Source organism: Amblyraja radiata, chromosome 14 (genome assembly GCF_010909765.2).
Source record: "Amblyraja radiata isolate CabotCenter1 chromosome 14, sAmbRad1.1.pri, whole genome shotgun sequence".
Lineage (NCBI taxonomy): Eukaryota > Metazoa > Chordata > Chondrichthyes > Rajiformes > Rajidae > Amblyraja > Amblyraja radiata.
In genome coordinates this window covers 11,433,435-11,454,160 of record NC_045969.1, presented here as the reverse complement: position 1 = coordinate 11,454,160, position 20,726 = coordinate 11,433,435, and the positions used below count along the sequence as shown (strand labels likewise).

The window sequence follows — 20,726 nt, the reverse complement described above, 5'->3', positions numbered from 1 at the left end:
GACCTGATGTTATCCAACACCATTCATTCAAAAACAATTGCAATCTCCCACCAACTTGTAACTGATCCATACACAATATGTTCCGGAAAAAAACAGACCCACCTACCTCCATGGTTACCAGTGGATGAATGGTGTTTATTTCCGCCCCGAGGTTTGGGGGGTAGGACTGATGGAGTGCGACAAATACGCATTTTTGACAAGGGCCGTCTGTTGTTGAAGGGAGAGTAGGGGTGTTGCCGCCGGAATGATGAAGCTTTGCTAGTTTATGGGACTTTCATTAGCCCGACCTTTTTCGCTTCGTCGTCCAGCTCCCTGACCTGCTTCGGCAGATCTTCACCGAACAAGAAATTCGGTGGTTGTACGTTGCTGGCCTTGTGCAGTGCCGCGAATTTGGGGTTCAGGGTAGGACGGATGACATTTTTGCGTAAACAGTTGATTTCAAAATGTGTGTTGCACATTAATGCCAGGGAATCCTGTTGCACATCAGATAGGGGACCCCCATCCACCGACCTGGCAAAAGCCGTGATGCCTGAGGTGAGCAACTTTAGTATTTTCTGGAGCTTCACCTCCTGGGCTCTGATGCCCCTTCCGATGTAACCCCAGATGGAGTGGTTAACAGCCGGCATGTTTAATGAAGCACAGTTAGCAGGTGTGTAATACTTCATAGGAGTTTCTTCCATTGCCTGTTCTTGGAGCTGGTGTGAGGCCAGGTAATTGATGCTCATAGCCAAGTCCTCATTCAACGGTTCCCCTGTTTGCGATGGAATTTCAAATTTTGATGTCATAGCAACCACATCTGCTTCACGCCCTTCTTGCCTCGTGGTATGCTCCCTGGTTATACCTCCGAACTCCGAGTCAGACCAAAACTGACCCTGAATGCTCCCCTCCTCAGAGAGGGAGACATTGTGCAGCCCTGAAACAGGTGCCGCTTCCGCGGGCCCCTGAGGAGACACGCGCTGATATAACTCCGTTCGTTGGAGCATATCATGATGGAGCATCCTCTCCATCAGGTGCTCCATCCGGGATAAACGTCCGAAGACGTTATCCATTGTAGGAGGGGAACCCTCCTGGCCCGACTCGTCCGAGTCAACGGGCCTTACAGACTTTTTTGTGACTTTCCCTCCCAGCAGGGTTGCCAAGGTGCTCTCGACCGGCACCAAGTCTGAAGCCGCTGGCCACACCGCCAGCGACTCGGAAGGTGAAATCGACGGCCGCCTGCCACCCGCACTCCCGCGGTCTTCCGTAGCTGCTTTGCCCGCGGCCCGTCTGGACTTCACCTTGGACATTTTCTCCATAGCAGTTCGTACTTGTTCTGTAATCAAGAATTACCGAACCAAAAAGAAACGACTTCAGAATAAGTTTTAAACACTTACCTGAGGATTTTTAAACTTACCGCCGGAGTAGCAATGCGCCTGCCAGCCAGTCTTTGCGCAATTCGTTAGACGTAATTTATTTCGGAGTCACGTGACTCCGAAGTAAAATAGCCCATTATCTGTTATTTGCACTTTATCAGTTTATTTATTCATGTGTTTATTAATGGTATATGGACATACTGATCTGTTTTGTAGTCAATGCCCACTATGTTCTGTTGTGCTGAAGCAAAGCAAGAATTTTACTTCGGAGTCACGTGAGCGACTGCGTGAAGGGTCGTCCGTCTGCGTGCGCGTCATTACCTCTGAACGCAACTCGCACAACGGACTGGCAGAGGCACTGCTCCTCCCAGCCTTTGGGATTTAAAAAAGCGGCAGGTAAGAGCATTTGAAATATTATCTGCGTTCTTGTTCGGGCATGAAGTTATTGTACTTTCAGAGCCCAAGATGTCGAAGAGACGGTCCACGGGGAAGTCGGCTGCCGAAGACTGCGGCATTCCGGCAGCAGAACCAGCAGCAGCAGACTTGGTGCGGGAGGACAGCACTGTGGTGGTCCCGGCGGGACGTAAAGCCACTCACAAGTCTGCCAGACCCGTTGACTCGGATGAGTCCGGGGAAGAGGGATATCCTCCGTCAATGGGGAGCGTCCGAGGACGACTCTCCCACATGGAGCAACTTGTGGAGAAGTTGCTCCATAATGATCTGCTCCGAAGGAGGGAGCAGTATCAGCACGGGTCTCCACAGCAGACCGTGCCAGCAGCCTCATACATGGGGCAGCACAATGTCTTCCCCATTCGAGGGGGAAGTACATATGGAGGAAATTACTCTGAATCAGAATATGGAAGTACTAGGGGGGAACATTCCCAGGGATGTGCAGAAGAAGTACCACTGCAATCATCCAGGATTGCCATTACAACACCACTGGGTGCTCCCCTGGATGAAGATCTGGCTAGTAATATCAATTATCTAGCATCTCATCAACTAAAAGACCTGGCCATGGAAGAAACCATAAACAGGTACCCCTCACCAGCAAACTGTGCTTCCCTGAAGGTCCAAGCAGTAAACCATGCCATCTGGGGACAGATTGGACCAATCATCCGAAACCAGGAATTGAAATTCCAGAAGGTATTAAACCTACTGGATCTGGCATTACGTCATTTGCAGGAGGAATGGAAGCAGGACTCCTCACCGACAGAGAACAGGACACAATGGCACTATTGTGTAATGCCCATTTCAAGATTAATTGTATTCGCAAGAATGCAATAAAACCATCGATAAACTCGAAATTCGCTGTCCTATGTAAAGCCAGCAATGTTCAACCCGCAAACTACCTGTTCGGTGAAAATCTGCCGAGACAGGTACGGGATTTGGACGACGAGGCAAAAACTGTCCGCCTCATAATCAGAGGCCAGGCTACTCAAAAGGGTCCATCGCCAAGGATGCATCCTTACAGGTCTAGACGTTTCACGCCTAGAGGGCAAGGCACTGACGGAAGACCTACACCAGAATCAAGGGGCAGGCCCCAGCCGGCCCACAGCCAGGATGAGGAGAAAGCATCCACCAATTCAACCTCCCAAACTTTGCAAACGAAAACCAGCGCCATACCGCCAGTAACGTCAGAGGTAAGTCAAACCAGTTCCTTAGGGAACACTTCAGACAGGCCTCATGTACAGGTGGGAGGAAGGTTAAAATATTTTTTGAAAGAATGCTGTTGGGTCACGATGGATCCGTTTATACTGCACAATATACAAGGGTTCAAAATTGAGTTCATTTTCAATTCATCACCACCCACACCACATGCAAATTATTGCACATTTGTTTTCTCTCAACAAGAAACTATGGATATACAGAAGGAGATTGGAACTTTATCTGACAAAAATGTAATTGAGAGGTCACGTACAGAACCTCACCAATTCATATCCAATATTTTCATAAAAGAGAAATAAGATGGAGAGGTTCGCATCATTCTAGATCTTATGGAACTCAATACATATGTGCAATATAAACATTTCAAAATGGACAATTTATTAACAGCTACTCAGTTGGTTTCCAAAAATGGTTACATGGCATGCATCGACCACAAAGATGCATACTATTCGGTGTCTATTCGCAAAGTGTACAGGAGATATTTGAGGTTTAACTGAATGGGCCAATAATGGCAATACAAGGCACTGCCAAATGATCGGACATCAGCTCCCAGACTAACCATATAACAATTACAGCACGGAAACAGGCCATCTCGGCCCTACAAGTCCGTGCCGAACAATTATTTTCACCTAGTCCCATCTACCTGCACTCAGACCATAACCCTCCATTCCTTTCCCATCCATATATCTATCCAATTTATTTTTAAATGATAAATCGAACCTGCCTCCACCACTTCCACTGGAAGCTCATTCCACACAGCTACCACTCTCTGAGTAAAAAAGTTCCCCTTCATGTTACCCCTAAACTTCTGTCCCTTAATTCTGAAGTCATGTCCTCTTGTGTGAATCTTCCCTACTCTCAATGGGAAAAGCTTGTCCCTGTCAACTCTGTCTATCCCTCTCATCATTTTAAAGACCTCTATCAAGTCCCCTCTTAACCTTCTGCGCTCCAGAAAATAAAGACCTAACTTATTCAACCTTTCTCTGTAACTTAGTTGCTGAAACCCAGGCAACATTCTAGTAAATCTCCTCTGTACTCTCTCTATTTTGTTGACATCCTTCCTATAATTGGGCGACCAAAATTGTACACCATACTCCAGAATTGGTCTCACCAATGCCTTGTACAATTTTAACATTACATCCCAACTTCTATACTCAATGCTCTGATTTATAAAGGCTAGCATACCAAAAGCTTTCTTTACCACCCTATCTACATGAGATTCCAGCTTCAGGGAACTATGCACAGTTATTCCTAGATCCCTCTGTTCAACTGCATTCCTCAATTCGCTACCATTTACCATGTACGTCCTATTTTGATTTGTCCTGCCAAGATGTAGCACCTCACATTTATCAGCATTAAACTCCATCTGCCATCTTTCAGCCCATTCTTCCAAATGGCCTAAATCTCTTTGTAGACTTTGGAAATCTACTTCATTATCCACAACACCACCTATCTTAGTATCATCTGCATACTTACTAATCCAATTTACCACACCTTCATCCAGATCATTGATGTACATGACAAACAACAGTGGACCCAACACAGATCCCTGAGGCACCCCACTAGTCACCTGTCTCCAACCTGACAAACAGCCATCCACCATTACTCTCTGGCGTCTCCCATTCAGCCACTGTTGAATCCATCTTGCTACTCCTGCATTTATACCCAACAATTGAACCTTCTTAACCAACCTTCCATGAGGAACCTTGTCAAAGGCCTTACTAAAGTCCATATAGACAACATCCACTGCTTTACCCTCATCAATTTCCCTAGTAACCTCTTCAAAAAATTCAAGAAGATTAGTCAAACATGACCTTCCAGGCACAAAATCATGTTGACTGTTCCTAATCAGACCCTGTTTATCCAGATGCTTATATATATTATCTCTAAGTATCTTTTCCATTAATTTGCCCACCACTGAAGTCAAACTAACAGGTCTATAATTGCTAGGTTTACTCTTAGACCCCTTTTTAAACAATGGAACAACATGCGCAGTACGCCAATCCTCCGGCACTATTCCCGTTTCTAATGACATTTGAAATATTTCTGTCATAGCCCCTGCTATTTCTACACTAACTTCCCTCAATGTCTTAGGGAATATCCTGTCAGGACCTGGAGACTTATCCACTTTTATATTTTTCAAAAGTGTCAGTACTTCTTTTTCTTTGAATCTCATAGTATCCATAGCTACTCTACTTGTTTCCCTTAGCTCACATAATTCAATATCCTTCTCCTTGGTGAATACCGAAGAAAAGAAATTGTTCAATATCTCCCTATCTCTTTTGGCTCTGCAGATAACTGTCCACTCTGTCTCTCTAATGGACCAATGTTATCCCTCGTTATCCTTTTGCTATTAATATAGCTGTAAAAACCCTTTGGATTTACTTTCACCTTACTTACCAAAGCAACCTCATATCTTCTTTTAGCTTTTCTAATTTCTTTCTTAAGATTCTTTTTACATTCTTTATTCTCCTCTAGCACCTCATTCACTCCATGCTGCCTATAATTATTGTAGATCTCTCTCTTTTTCCGAACCATGTGTCCAATTTCCCTTGAAAACCATGGACCTTTCCAATTTTTACTATTTCCTTTCAACCGAACAGGGACATAAAGATTCTGTACTCTTAAAATTTCCCCTTTAAATGTCTTCCATTTCTCTTCCACATCCTTCCCATAAAACAAAATGTCCCAATTCACTCCATTTAAATCCTTTCGCATCTCATCAAAGTTAGCCTTTCTCCAATCAAAAATCTCAACCCTAGGTCCAGTTCTGACCCTCTCCATAATTATATTGAAACTAATGGTATTGGACCCGAAGTGCTCCCCAACGCATACCTCCGCCACCTGACCCGTCTCATTTTCCTAACAGGAGTACTGCCCCATCTCTAGTAGGTACCTCTATGTATTGCTGCAAAAAACTATCCTGCACACATTTTACAAACTCCAAACCATCCAGCCCATTTACAGAATGTGTTTCCCAGTCTATGTGTGGAAAATTGAAATCTCCCACAATCACTACCTTGTGCTTACTACTAATATCTGCATTACATATTTGCTCTTCCAATTCTCGCTCCCCATTTGGCGGTCTATAATACACCCCTATTAGTGTTGCTACACCTTTCCCACTTGTCAGTTCCACCCAAATAGCCTCCCTAGACGAGCCCTCCAATCTATCCTGCCAAAGCACTGCTGTAATATCTTCCCTGACAAGCAATGCAACACCTCCACCTCTTGCCCCTCCAATTCTATCACACCTGAAGCAACGAAATCCTAGAATATTTAGTTTCCAATCACAGCCCTCCTGCAACCATGTTTCACTGATCGCCACAACATCATACTTCCAGGTATCAATCCAGGCTCTAAGCTCATCCACCTTTCTTACAATGCTCCTCTCATTAAAATATGCACATTTAAGAAACCCACCGCCTCTTATTCTCTGTTTATTTTCTTTTTCTTCTTTCTCCCCTGGATGTTGGGTCCGAGTGATGGTGATGGTGCTGGAGATGGTGGCCTGGTGCTCGTCAGTGGGGTCATGGTCCAGGGGTAAGTAGGAGGAGGTGTCCGAGAGTTGGCGCGTGGCCTCAGCTTTGTAGAGATCGGCGCGCCAGACTACCATGGCACCTCCCTTGTCGGCGGGTTTGATAACCCAATCTGGGTTGTTGCGGAGTGAGTCGATGGCAGAACGTTCATGGGGGGAGAGATTGGAGTGAGACAGGGGAGTGGAGAAGTTGAGGCGGTTGATGTTGCGACGTCATATGATGTAATACAACAGTTCAGATTACTAAGTTCTGGTGCAATCAATAGTGCCAGAAGCGCACTCTCCTCCTATCTAATGCTGGAGGCAGGGCACGGGTCGATAGGAACGCACCCCCTCATAACTAGATTTATGAAGGGTATTTACAATTTAATACCTCCAAGGCCAAGGTACACGGACACCTGGGATGTGAGCGTGGTACTAACCCTACTTCGACAGTGGGGACCGCCAATGGCCTTACCATTATCAAAACTAACCCTGAAGGTGGTCATGCTGATGGCACGAGTAACAGCCCAAAGAGTCCAGACTCTGCAAAAGTTATGATTGGACTACATGACCACCAATATCAACTAAATAACATTCATTACCAGGGACCTGATAAAACAGCATGCCAGGGATGAAGATTCAGTTCTTGGCATATCCAGAGGACCAACGGTTGTGTGTGGTAACATACTTACACCATTATCTGAGAGTTACGGAGAACCTCAGAGGCTCAGAACAATTGGTCCTCATCAGCCATAAAAAACCACATCAGAAGTTATCAACTCAAAGGAGGTTAAAGGAGGTAATGGCTGTAGCGGAAAATTGACATTTTAAATTCTCACTCCACCAGGGCTGCATCTAAGTCGGAAGCAAGAATAATGGACGTGCCACTTGACAACATCTTAGCGGCTGCAGGATGGGCGAATGAACGGTGTTCCACCGGTTTTACAACAAACTTATAACCGGACCGGGGGTGTTTGCACGTACCGTTTTAAGTCTGTTTCCTAGTTTCCCCCCAGGTTGGGAGGGGTAACTATTAAAAATATATATTATTTCTTTTAAAGCATCAGTGTCTTTAGTTAACTACGTTATGTCTGAATGCTTTAATGATTACTCTCATCCATGGTCAATCCATTTAGTGTGTGACGCCTGAATTTGTAACCGGCGTGAAATCACAGAGCATTGAAATCTTCACGTAGTCACTCACGTGACTCCGAAGTAAAATAGTAAGATTAAACGATAGCTTACCAGTTTGAAGTTTGATCTTGATTTTATGAGGAGTTACGATGAGCGATTACGTGCCCACCGCTCCCACCCTCATACTATCAAGGTCATCTGGAGGTTCTAGTTTCTTCACAATCTTACTATTCTCAGGTCCTCTATTTATCTGTGATTTTACACCGCTGCTTTGAAGATTGACGCGCACGCAGACGGACGGCCCTTCACGTAATCGCTCATCGTAACTCCTCATAAAATCAAGATCAAACTTCAAACTGGTAAGTTCTCGTTTAATCTTACTATTTCATTGTCCTGTCAGGGACACATGACAATAAACTCACTTGAACTTGAACTTGAGATGCAGTTCAATGTGGACAAATGTGAGGTTATGTGAGGCAGATTATTATCTAAATGGTGTCAAGTTGGGAAAAGGGGAAGTACAACGGGATCTGGGGGTCCTTGTTAATCAGTCACTGAAAGTAAGCATGTAGGTTCAGCAGGCAGTGAAGAAAGCGAATGGCATGTTGGCCTTCATAACAAGAGAAGTTGAGTATAGGAGCAAAGAGGTCCTCCTGGAGTTGTACATGGCCCTAGTGAGAACACAGGTGGAGTATTGTGTGCAGTTTTGGTCTACAAATTTGAGGAAGGACATTCTTGCGGGAATGCAGCGTAGGTTCACCAGGTTATTTCCCGGGATGGCAGGACTGTCATATGTTGATAGAATGGAGCGCCTGAGCTTGTCTACTCTGGAACTTAGGCTGAGAGGGGATCTTATTGAAACATAAAAGATTATTAAGGGTTTGGGCACGCTAGAGGCAGGAAACATGATCCCGATGTTGCGGGAGTCCAGAACCAGGGTCCACATTTTAAGAATAAGGGGTAAGCCATTTAGAGTTGAGGAAAAACTTTTTCACACAGAGTGTTGTGAATCTGTGGAATTCTCTGCCTCAGAAGGCTGTGGAGGCCGGTTCTCTGGATGCTTTCAAGAGAGCGTTAGATAGTGCTCTTAAAGATAGTGGTGTCAGGGGAAATGGGGAGAAGGCAGGAACGGGGTACTGATTGTGGATGATCAGCCATGATCACATTGAATGGCGGTGCTGACTCAAAGGGCTGAATGGCCTACTCCTGCATCTATTGTCTATAAACCCCAAAACTCCATTACCGAAAGGCAGAAGGTTTGTGTACTGTACCTTGGCAGCTTTGAACAGGTTACCAAAGGCACTGAAATGTTGCTCGGCAATGACCATAAAAATATCCCTTGTGAATTCTGCAATAGTAAAAAGACGACATCACACATGCAACTGAGAACCAAGATAAGACAACGTGGGGAACCGGGGGGGGGGCGGGGAGGGAAGAGTGGGAGGGAAGAGTGGGGTGAGAACAAATTCTATCTTCGGTTTTATCCAGCATCTGCAATTCTTTCCTACACAAGTTACAAAGTATCCAACCACAGTCATTCCCTCTTCTCCCCTTTCCCATCAAGCAAGATGTACAGAAGTTTGAAAACGCACACCTCCAGATTCAGGGACAGTTTGTTCCCAGTTGTTATCAAGCTATCGAACCATCCACCCACCAACTAGAGTGGTCTTGTGCTCCCATCTATCCCTGATTTAATCGTACTTTACTGGGCTTTACCTTGCACTCATCGTTATACCCTTAATCCTCCATCTGCACACTGTGGATGGCTTGATTGTAATCATGCATTGTATTTTCAATGACTGGATAACACGGAACAAAAAAGCTTTTCACTTTTTTGCAAATGTTTCATGCAAGGATAGTTTAACGACCTGAAATGTCACCCATTCATAGTCATGGAGTGATACAGTGTGGAAACAGACCCTTCAGCCCAACTTGCCCACACCATTGAACGTGTCCCAGCTACACTAGTCCCACCTCCCTGCGCTTGGTCCATATCCCTCCAAACCTGGCCTATCCATTCCTTCTATCCAGAGATGCTGCCTGTCCCGCTGAGTTACTCCAACATTTTGTGTCTAACTTTAGTTTAACAAAGCAATCATTCAGCCTTTTTGCTGTGGATAGGGTAATGAATTTCAGTGTGTTCCTTGTTAAAGGCTTAAGACTGAAGTATCCATTACCTTTGATGAATTTTCCTGCTTGGGTGCCCAGTGTTCTTGCAATTCAAAGAAGTACACCTTACGCATAGCAGTCACATACCTGTGATTGTCTTCAGTTTCGTAATCGCTGGATCTTCCAGTGAAGAGACCTCTTCCTTAATGAAGGATTCAAAGGTATTGTAGTTGACAAACCCAGGCAGCTCTCTTCCACGGTATGAGTTTTCATATTCGTCAACTACATTTGTCAAGTGAGTTTGGACTGATAGTGCAAAAAAAAAAGTATAACTTAATAAAAATATATTCTTTTCCAATCATGCATTTGGTCGCAATATCAGTCAGGCACTCTCTGCACTCTTTCCAGTTGAACAAAATCTTTCCTCTGGTAAGGTGACCAACACTGAATACAATACTACAACTGCACCCTCACACATACATCATACCACTGCAACATAATATCCCAATTTCTATGCTTAATACCCTGACTGATGAAGGCCAATGTACCGAAAGCCTTCTTGACCATCCTATCTACCTGCGACACCATTTTCAGGGGACTACACACCTGCACTCCTAGCTCCCACTGTTCCACAACACTCCCCAGGGCCTGACCATTCACCACGGCATGTTTGTGATCTGGGATTAGTTAAAGGCTGCGCTAGATAATGCAGCATAGTCTGAAGAAGTGTTCCGATCCGAAACGTCACCCATCCATTTTCTCCAGAGATGCTGCCTGACCCACTGAGTTACTCCAGCACTTTGTGCCTATGTCTGGTGGAAACCTTGCAGTTCCTTTCCACGCATGGAACAAGCTGTACTGGTTAACACAGACCTCGAGAGCACAATGAGACAGGTACATGTGATAATAAAGCATCAATCAATCAAAATATATTTATGCTCACAGTTTGATACACGCTTGTTCAGGAATGTGTTCCATTCATCAAACTCATTTCGTACTTTGGTGATGTACCTCACGCCATCTATCTGGTTCTGAGGTTCCTCTCCCAAGGTCAGATTTTTTATGTGGTTGCAGAAGCTTGTGATTTTCTGGTAAATAAATCACAAGTTTTGTGAAGTTACCAGCACACGCATGTAGAAAAGCATTAACCAATAAAAAGTCACCTTTTGAAGAAACAAGGAACTGCAGATGCTGTTTTACCATGGAAAGACACAAAGTGCTGGAGTAACTCAGCAGGTCAGACAGCATCTGTGGAGAACGTGGATAAGTGACTCTTCGGGTTGGGACCCTTGTGTCTCAACCTGGAACATCATTTATCCACGTTCTCCAGGGATGCTGTCCGTCCCGTTGAATTACTCCAGCACTTTGTGTCATCCCCGACCCAAAACATCACCTATCCATATTTTCGAGGCACTGGGTCTGTATGCTGTAGTTAAGAAGGATGAGGGGGTTATGGGGAGAGGGCAGGAGAATGGGATTAGTTAGAAGAGATAGATGAGCCATGACTGAATGGTGGAGTAGTCTTGATGGGCCGAATGGCCTAATTCTGCTGCTATGACTATCACCATTATTATTTATTTATTTTTTATGTGTGTGTGTATACACGCACTAAACATTTTTCTTCTCATTTATTATTATGTTTACAGTGTTTACGTATTCTGTTGTGCTGCTGCAAGTAAGAATTTCATTGTCCTATCTGGGACATGTGGCAATAAAGCACTCTTGATGGCTTATGGACCTGGAACATTGTGCTGGAGTAGGTGGTGGTGGTCAGTATTTCCACTCCCGGAATCGGAGGGAGATCAAGACCGGAAGGCGCAGGGCTGTATTTTCAGATTTTCAGTATTTTCCAATAACAGCTTGGACCACATGCAGGGGCAGAATGTTGAACTACACCCAGGGGGGAAAATGCCCAGAAACAGGGGGCCACTTTCAGATTGATACCGTTTTGACATACTTTCCGTGTGTGACCAAATGTTAGCGTTTTTGAAGGCTCAGGGCCTGTACTCGCTGGAGTTTAGAAGGCTAGGGAGGGGAGGTGGGAGAAGTCTCATTGAAACCCACTTTGAATTCAGTTCATTCCCATCCTTTGGTCATTCCAGTGACTCCTCAGGTTTGAAATTTGACCTGAAATGTAACTTTTGGCAGCGAACCTGCCCTTCGACGCAGGGGAATGAAATGGAAGGCTGAGCACAGTTCCAGCCTCGCTTACCCCCTGTATGTTGCTGTGGAACAAAACAGACGAAACACAGCCATGAAACAGAGAGGGCCTTACCTCGATTAAGAATGTTATTTGCTCGGAGTAAGAAGCGGGGACTGCGTGGCTGTACTTCTTGAGGGTTTGCAACGACTCGTTCAGTTTGGTTTCTATTTCATTTCGCAAGTGAGGCAATGATTTCTTGAAAAGACAGATTAAGCCATCAACAGGGTCACTATTTTGAGAGTCTGCCGATTCTGGTGCTCACAACTGCAGTCTACTTCCCAGCTTATTCCACCATCCCTTTCCTCTGAAGGAAGACCAGTACCTACTTATCTATTACAGAGCCTTCGATGGTCACGAGCTAACCCAGAAAGTTTTACATGTCAATACAGTACTTTTGAACAAAGATTCAAAGCAAAACAAAAATTCAGCAGAAACAATACAACCATTGTCGCACGTCAGCAATCTATTGGAACTGAGGGATAAATGCTGTCTAGAACTTAGGGCAGCACGGTGGCGTAGCGGTAGAGTTGCTGCATTACAGCGCCAGAGACCCAGGGTCGATCCTGACTGTGGGTGCTGTCTGTATGGAGTTTGTACATTCTCCCTGCGATCTGCGTGGGTCTTTCTCCTACATCTTCGGTTTCCTCCCACACTCCAAAGACGTAAAGGTTTGTAGGTTAAATGGCTTGATATAAATGTACATTTTTCCCAGTGTGTGTGTATGAGTGTTAATTTGGGGGGATCGCTGGTTGGTGCGGACTCAGTGGACCAAGGGGCCGGTTTCCGTGCTGTATCACTAAATGAAACTCAACTTTGGAGCGTAATACTTACTGTAACTCACCTGTGAACCTGTCCACTTGGTTTTTTGTTTTTTTTAATTTTTGTTAGAAGTACAATAATGTGGTACCACAGTACCTAATACATATTGACATATTACATTTCATATACAACTTCTTATTTTTAATTTAATAATAAAACAGGAGTAAGGAAGAAAAGAGTAGAAAAAGAGAGATTATCATAGAGATTGGAGCGTGAGATAGTAAGGTAGCCCGAAAGAAGAGAGAAGTACACGGAAAGGTACAGAAGAATGGAGAAAAGAAAGAGAAAGAAAAAGAAGAAATAGAGAAAGAGAAAGAAACGAATTAGAAAAAAAAAGGAGATTGAGGGAGATATACCTATTTAATGTTCTTGGCCACCCGTCACCTGATTCAGAAACATTTGATTTCTACGGTTGTGTTGCACCATATGCTTGTAAAAAGTTGATTAAAGGAGACCAAATCACTAAGAATTGGTCTGCTTTACCTGCTAGGAGGAGTCGCATTTCTTCAAGATGTGCCGTGGGCACATCTTGTCCACTTGTTTTAAGATCTCATTTGAAAGATGGCATCTTTGGACAGCATCAATATCTCAGTGCTGACCAAGGAACATCTGCCTGGTTTCTATGTTTAGTTGAGTTTAGAGATACAGCACGGCAACAGGCCCTTTGGACCACCGAGTCTACGCCGACCATCGACCACCCGTCCACACTACTTCCACGTTATCTCACTTTCTCATCCACTCCCCACACACTGGGGGCAATTTCCTGAGATCGATTAACATATAAACGTGCCCGTCTTTGGGATGTGGGAGGAAACTGGAGCAGCCGGAGGAAACCCACGTGGTCACAGGGAAAAGATGCAAACTCCATTCAGACAGCACCTGAGCTCGGGGTTTCAGGTTTCCAGGTCACAACACCAAAAATATGACTGCCGTTTATCCCGGAGAATTTCCCAAGAGCGCTGGAGTTAAATAAAACCACTTTTTTATATCCCAAGGTAGACATAAATGCTGGAGAGACTCAGCAGGTGAGGCAGCATCTATGGAGCGAACGAAATAGGCAACGTTTCGGGCCGAAACCCTTCTTCAGACTGATGTGTGGGTGGGGAGGAAGAATAAAGGAAGGGGAGGAGCCAGTGGGCTGACGGAGAGCTGAGAAGGGGAGGAGAAAGTAAGGACTACCTGAAATTAGAGAAGTCAATGTTCATATCGCTCGGGTGCAAACTGCCCAAGAGAAATATCAGGTGCTGTTCCTCCAATTTACGGTGGTCCTCACTCTGGCCATGGGGGAGGCCCAGGACAGAAAGGTCGAATTCAGAATGGGACGGGGAGTTGAAGTGCTGAGCCACCTGTTGATCAGGTTCGTTATTGCGAACCGAGCGGAGGTGTTCGACGAAGCGATCGCCAAGCCTACGCTTGGTCTCACCGATGTAGAGCAACTGACATCTAGAGCAGCTGATGCAATAGATGAGGTTGGAAGAGGTGCAGGTGAACCTCTGCCGCACCTGGAAAGACTGCTTGGGTCCTTGAATGGAGTGTAGCGTTTCTTACGGTTGCAAGGGAAAGTGCCCGGATAGGGGGTGGTTCGGTTGGGAAAGGACGAATTGACCAAGGAGTTACGGAGGGAGCGGTCTCTGGAAAGCAGACAGGGGAGGAGATGGAAAGATGTGGCAATTGGTGGGGTCACGTTGGAGGTGGCGAAAATGACGGAGGATTATTTGTTGTATGTGACGGCTGGTAGGGTGGAAGGTGAAGATAACAGGGACTATGCCCTTGTTACGAGTGGGGGGGGGGGGATGGGGAGTGAGAGTAGAGTCACGGGGCATAGAAGAGACCCTGGTGAGAGCCTCATCTATGGTAGAAGAGGGGAACCCCCATTCCCTGAAGAATGAGGACATCTCCGTTGCCCTGGTGTGGAACACCTCATCCTGGGTGCAGATGTGGTGTAGATGGAGGAATTGGGAGTAGGGGATGGAGTCCCAACAGGAAGCAGGGTGTGAAGAAGTGTAGTCCAAATAGCCAAGGCAGTCAGTGGGTTTATAGTGGATGTCGGTCAGGAGTCTATCACCTGCGATGAGATAGTGAGGTCAAGAAATGGTGGGGAAATGTCGGAAATGGTCCAGGTGTAATTGAGTGCCGGATGGAAGTTAGTGGTGAAATGGATGAAGTCAGTGAGTTGTGTGTGGGTGCAGGAGGTGGCACCAATGCAGTCGTCGATATAGCGGAGGTAGAGTTCGGGGATAGGGACACGGTACGTCTCGAACAAGGATTGTTCGACGTACCCTACAAAGAGGCAGGCATAGCTAGGGCCCATGCGCGTTCTCATAGCTACGCCTTGTATTTGTTTATATCCCAAAGTTACTGACAGGCCTCAAGACAAACATTGCTGAATTACTTTAAAATGCAGCTGATCAGCACAACCCCGACGTCATGAAAATGGAGGTTGTTTTTACAAAGTAAAACTTACATTAATGTGGTTGACCAGTTCCTTTGTAAGCCGAATGGCCAAATTTGGGATGCCTGCCTTTCCTTCCTCCAATAGTGGCCTAGTTATTGCAATTGTGAAAAAGAGAATACCTTGGTCAAGGTTGAAACATTGCAAGATGTTGGCAAAATAACAATCAAACAATTTTACATTGCTTGCAGACGGAAAACAAAGCGATGCAAAGTTGATGCAAAGCAAACTTCCAAGGGCGGCACTGTGGAGCAGCTATAGAGTTGATGCCTTGCAGCGCCAGAGACCCGCCGGGTGTCAGGGATTATGGGGAAAAAGCAGGAGAATCAGGTTAGGAGAAAGAGATAGATCAGCCATGATTGAATGGCGGAGTAGACTTGATGGGCCGAATGGCCCAATTCTGCTTCTATCACTTCTGACCTCATGAGACCCAAGTTCGACCACAACTACAGGTGCTTTTCTGTACGGAGTTTGTACGTTCTCCCCGTGACCTGCATGGGTTTCCTCCCACACTCCAAAGACGTGTACAGATTTGTAGGTTAATTGGCTTGGTATAAATGTAAATTGTCCCTAGTGTGTGCAGGACAGTGTTAATTTGCAGGGATCGCTGGTCAGTGCTGACACGGTGGGCCGAAGGGCCTTTTTCCTCACTGTATCCCTTAACTAAACCAAACTTGGGTGTGAAATTTGACTCAATGGCGCATGTTGTCCTGGGACTGCAAGGTGACTATTTGGTGCAAGCTTGATATGAAGGCCGTTTGCACATGTAAATGGGAAGTGTTAAGCATGTTAGGTGTCTACCATCTACACGATCTGCCATCTACACTTCACTTAATGGAAAACAAGTCTTCACCATTTACCAAAATTGTTCGTGGTCTTCAAAAAATGCCTTTTCCTTTGCGATTGCGTCCACCAGTGTTATATTTTCATTGATGTCGTGCTGGCCACGACACTTAACGATCATGTATCCCTTCGCCAGCTCTACTGTCAGGTTCTTCACAATGTCAACTACGTTCTTCTCTGTTCCTTTGTCCACCAGGTCAGGTTTGGTCAAAATACCTTCAAATTTAAAAGAAAACAAAGGGAAAAATGATGGAATTAATTTGCTGGCAATGAAAATTATAAGGAAGTTGGAATGGAACTATATTTGTCACATATACCGAGGTACAGTGAAATTCATTTTTGTGTACAGTTCAGTACAACATAAGCAGGGTAGCACAGCGGCTGCCTTACAGCACCAGAGATCTGGATTTGATCGTGACTACGGATGCTATCGGTATGAAGTTTTTAATGTTCTCCCCGTGACCGCGTGGATTTTCTCAGAGACCTTCGGTTTCCTCCCACACCCCAAAGACGTACAGATTTGTTGGTTAATTGGCTTGGTATAAATGTAAATTGTCCCTAGTGTATGTAGGATAGTGTCAATATGCAGGGATCGCTGGTCGGTCCGGACTCAGTGGGCCGCAGGGCCTATTACCATGCTGTATCTCTAAACTAAATTAAAAGAGGCAAGGAGAACATAGTGGGGATCATTGATGGTAGATGCCGGGGATGAACACTGGGAGAAATAGGGAACCATCTTAGTTAATGTTGTTCCTTCCAGGTTGGGTCTGTCTCATTGTACTCTCAAGGTCTGTGTTAAACAGTACAGCTTGTTCCATGCGTGGAAAGGAACTGCAGATGCTGGTTTCTACCAGACATAGGCACAAAGTGCTGGGATAACACAGTGGTAGACAAAAATGCTGGAGTAACTCAGCGGGCAAGGCAGCAACTATGGAGCGAAGGAAATAGGCAAAGTTTCGGGTTGAGACCCTTCTTCAGACTGATGTGAGGGTGGGGGGCGGCGGGAAGAAGAAAGGAAGAGGTGGAGACAATGGGCTAAGTGAGAGCTGAGAAGGGGAGGTGAAAGTAGGGACTACCTGAAATTAGAGAAGTCAATGTTCATACCGCTGGAGTGCAAACTTCCCAAGCGAAATATGAGGTGCTGCTCCTCCAATTTACAGTGGTCCTCACTCTGGCCATGGAGGAGGCCCAGGACAAAAAGGACGGATTCGGAATGGGAGGGGGAGTTGAAGTTCTGAGCCACTGGGAGATCAGGTTGGTTATTGCAAACTGAGCGGAGGTGGTGGGCGAAGCCTACGCTTGATCTCACAGAGCAGCTGACATCTAGAGCAGAGGATGCAATAGATGAGGTTTGAGGAGGTGCAGGTGAACCTCTGCCGCACCTGAAAAGACTACTTGGGTCCTTGAATGGAGTCAAGGGAGGAGGTAAAGCGACAAGTTTATTCAGAAATATTCAGATGATACAGCGATTGTGGCATGTGTAAGGAACGGGCAGGAGGAGGAATACAGGAACTTGACCAGTTCCTTTTGTGCCTGGAGTGAAGAGAACTGTCTCATCCTGAACACAACTAAGACTAAAGAGATGGTGGTTAACTTTGGCAGGTCCAAGCTCCCCCTTCAGCCGGTCAACGCTGCAGGGGTTGACATTGAGGTGGTGCAGACATATAAATACCTTGGAGTGCACCTTGATAACAAACTGGACTGGTCTGTCAACTCTGACTCCCTCTACAAAAAAGGCCAGAGCAGACTCTTTTTCCTCAGAAGGCTCAAATCATTCAATGTGTGTAATGATATACTGCACATGTTTTACAACACTGTGTTTGCAAGTGTTATTTTCTACGCTGTTGTCTGCTGGGGCAACAGCATTAGTGCAAAAAACAACAAGAAGCTGGACAGACTGGTTAAACGAGCTAGCTCAGTGCTGGAGGGGAGAGGAGACTCTGGGATGGATGTGCTTGGGAGGCGTATGAGGCACAAGGTGCAGGTCATCCTGAAAAACCCCGGGCATCCCCTCCATGTAATTCTGGAGAGTCAAAAGAGCACTCGGAACAACAACCGGCTCCTCTCCCTGCCCTGTAGAACGGAGCGGTTCAGGAGATCCTTCACCCCTGCAGCCATTAGATTTTATAATTCGGACCGCTAGGCTGTAGGGGGATGCATTTTGCAATTTTTAATTTTTAGCTGTTAATTATTGGTCTTTTTAAGTATTTATTGCTCTCAGGTAGTGTCCACATTGTATTCTATGTATTTTCTGTCTGCGTTCGTTTTGAATCTGTGGGTTTGTTGGTTGGGGGCTTCTGGACATCTGAATTTCCCTGAGGGGATCAATAAAGTATTTATTATTATTATTATTATTAAGTGTAGCATTTCCTGCGGTTGCAAGAAGAAGTGCCAGGAGAGGGGATGGTTCGTGTGGGAAGGGACGAATTGACCAGGGAGTTACAGAGGGTGCGGTCTCTGCGGAAAGCAGACAGGGAGGAGATGGGAAGATGTGGCAAGTGGTGGGATCAAGTAACTCAGTGTGTCAGGCAGCATCTCTGGAGAAAATGGATGGGTGACGTTTCGGATTGGAACCCTTCTTCAGACTATGCTGCATTATCTAGCGCAGTCTTTAACTGATTCCAGATCACAAACATGCCGTGTTAATGTGCGTGAATAGTGTTAACGTGCGGGGATCGCTGTTATGCGTGGACTTGGTGGGCCGAAAGGCCTGTTTCTGCGCTGTATCTCTAAACTTAAAAGATACATTTTAGATAAGCATATCAGAGATAGTACAAGTGTATAGCTGTAGTACACAGACATTATCGGAGAAAATGAATAGTTTGTAATGTGTTTAACCCTCGAGCTTATAGACGGGGGAAGTATGATGGTAAAAATGGCCAACGTATGGTACCCAAGGATGTTAGTGCGGCAGTAAATAGATTTATCACGGTGTTTAGGTTCCACAGCACAGCTAGTTTAGTTAAATTAAACATTGGGGGGTACGCTAAGTTGAGGGCAATATGGTTGTGTAGGAGAACTGCAGATGCTGGTTTACACCGAAGATAGACACAGTTACTTGAGTAACTCAGCGGGAATGGCAGCATCTGTGGGGAGAAGGAATGACGTTTCAGCTCGAGACCCTTCTTCAGAGTTAGGGGAGAGGGAGTTGCAGAGATAAGGAAGTGTAAAAGGTCAAAAGAGATGCAGATCAAGGGAAATGTTGAAAGATCATTGTTACCTACGTGAAGGTGACAACAAAACAAATAGAGACACAAAGTAATCAGAGGGACAGTCAGACTGGTCAGAGAACTGGGAAGGGTGAGGGAAGGAGAGAGAGGGAAAGGAAGGGTTACTTAAAGTTAGTGAAGTCAAATATCATACTGCTGGGGTGAAAGCTGCCCAAGCGAAATATGAGGGTTTGATCCTCCAATGTGTGCTGGGCCTCACTCCGACAATGAGGAGGCCCAGGACAGAAAGGTCGGATTGGGAATGGGAGGGGGAGTAAAAGTGTTAGCAACCGGGAGATCACGTAGGTTTAGGCAAATTGAGCGGATGTGTTCAGCGAAACAAATGCCAAGCCTGTGCTTGGTCTCACCGATATATAGGAGTCCACACCTGGAACAGCAGATACAGTAGATGAGGTTGGAGGCGGTGGAAGTGAACCTCTGCCTCATTTGAAAAGACTAACCAGCACAAATTGGAGGAACAGCACCTCATATTTCTCAGCTGGGCCCTAAGTAAAGCCAGATTCAGGGGACGGGAATAACACAAAATTCCCTCCTACAACAGGGTCCAAAGATTGACCTTGAGGAGAGCAGGAATGGAGAGAAAAAGTTTGAAGCAACTATCACAAGGTGGTTTGTGGTTGACATACAAGTTGAAGGAGAAGTTAGATGAATACACAAGAGAAAGAAGTAGAAGCCTTTATTTTATTTAATCCTTGAATTATCCAACGGCTTATAGCAAATGCAAGGGATTTTTTTAAAGCAGAGATAGATTCTTGATTAGTACGAGTGTGAGGGATTATGGGGAGAAGGCAGTAGAATGGGGTTAGGAGGGAGAGATAGATCAGCCATGATTGAATGGCAGAGGAGACTTGATGGGCCGAATGGCCTATTGCTGTTCCTATTAGAACAGCATCAAGGGATATGGGGAGAAAGCAGGAACGGGGTACTGATTTTGGATGCTCAGCCATGATCATATTGAATGGCGGAGCTGGCTTGAAGGACCGAATGGCCTAATCCTGCACCTATTTTCTTTGTATCACTTATGACCTTATAAGTGACATTCCATTAATATGATATAGTTGGGATCATGGAGACATGGCTCCAGGGTGACCAAGGCTGGGAGCTGAACATCCAGGGATATTCAATATTCAGGAGGGATAGACAGAAAGGAAAATGAGGTGGGGTAGCGTTGCTGGTTAAAGAGGAGATTAACGCAATAGAAAGGAAGGACATTAGCTTAGACGATGTGGAATCGATATGGGTAGAGCTGTGAAACACTAAGGGGCAGAAAACGCTAGTCGGAGTTGTGTGCAGGCCACCTAACAGTAGTAGTGGATTTGAGGATGGCATCAAACAGGAAATTAGAAATGAATGCAACAAAGGTAAAACAGTTATAATGGGTGACTTCAATCTACATATA

General features: G+C 45.4%; 2 protein-coding genes and 1 long non-coding RNA gene across 3 annotated transcripts in view; 1 reads left to right on the top strand and 2 right to left on the bottom strand.

Moving 5' to 3' along the window:
* LOC116980360 (interferon-induced GTP-binding protein Mx3-like) overlaps positions 1 to 20,726 on the bottom strand; it is a 281,647-nt gene that overhangs the window by 99,788 nt on the left and 161,133 nt on the right. The gene's annotated exons all lie outside the window — the stretch shown is intronic.
* Positions 1 to 20,726, bottom strand: part of LOC116980363 (interferon-induced GTP-binding protein Mx3-like) — a 445,599-nt gene that overhangs the window by 278,471 nt on the left and 146,402 nt on the right. The window lies entirely within an intron of this gene.
* Positions 13,683 to 19,444, top strand: LOC116980367. Its single transcript, XR_004413944.1, has 3 exons — positions 13,683 to 13,692; positions 14,103 to 14,106; positions 19,328 to 19,444. It is a non-coding gene; the product is annotated as an uncharacterized LOC116980367 (long non-coding RNA).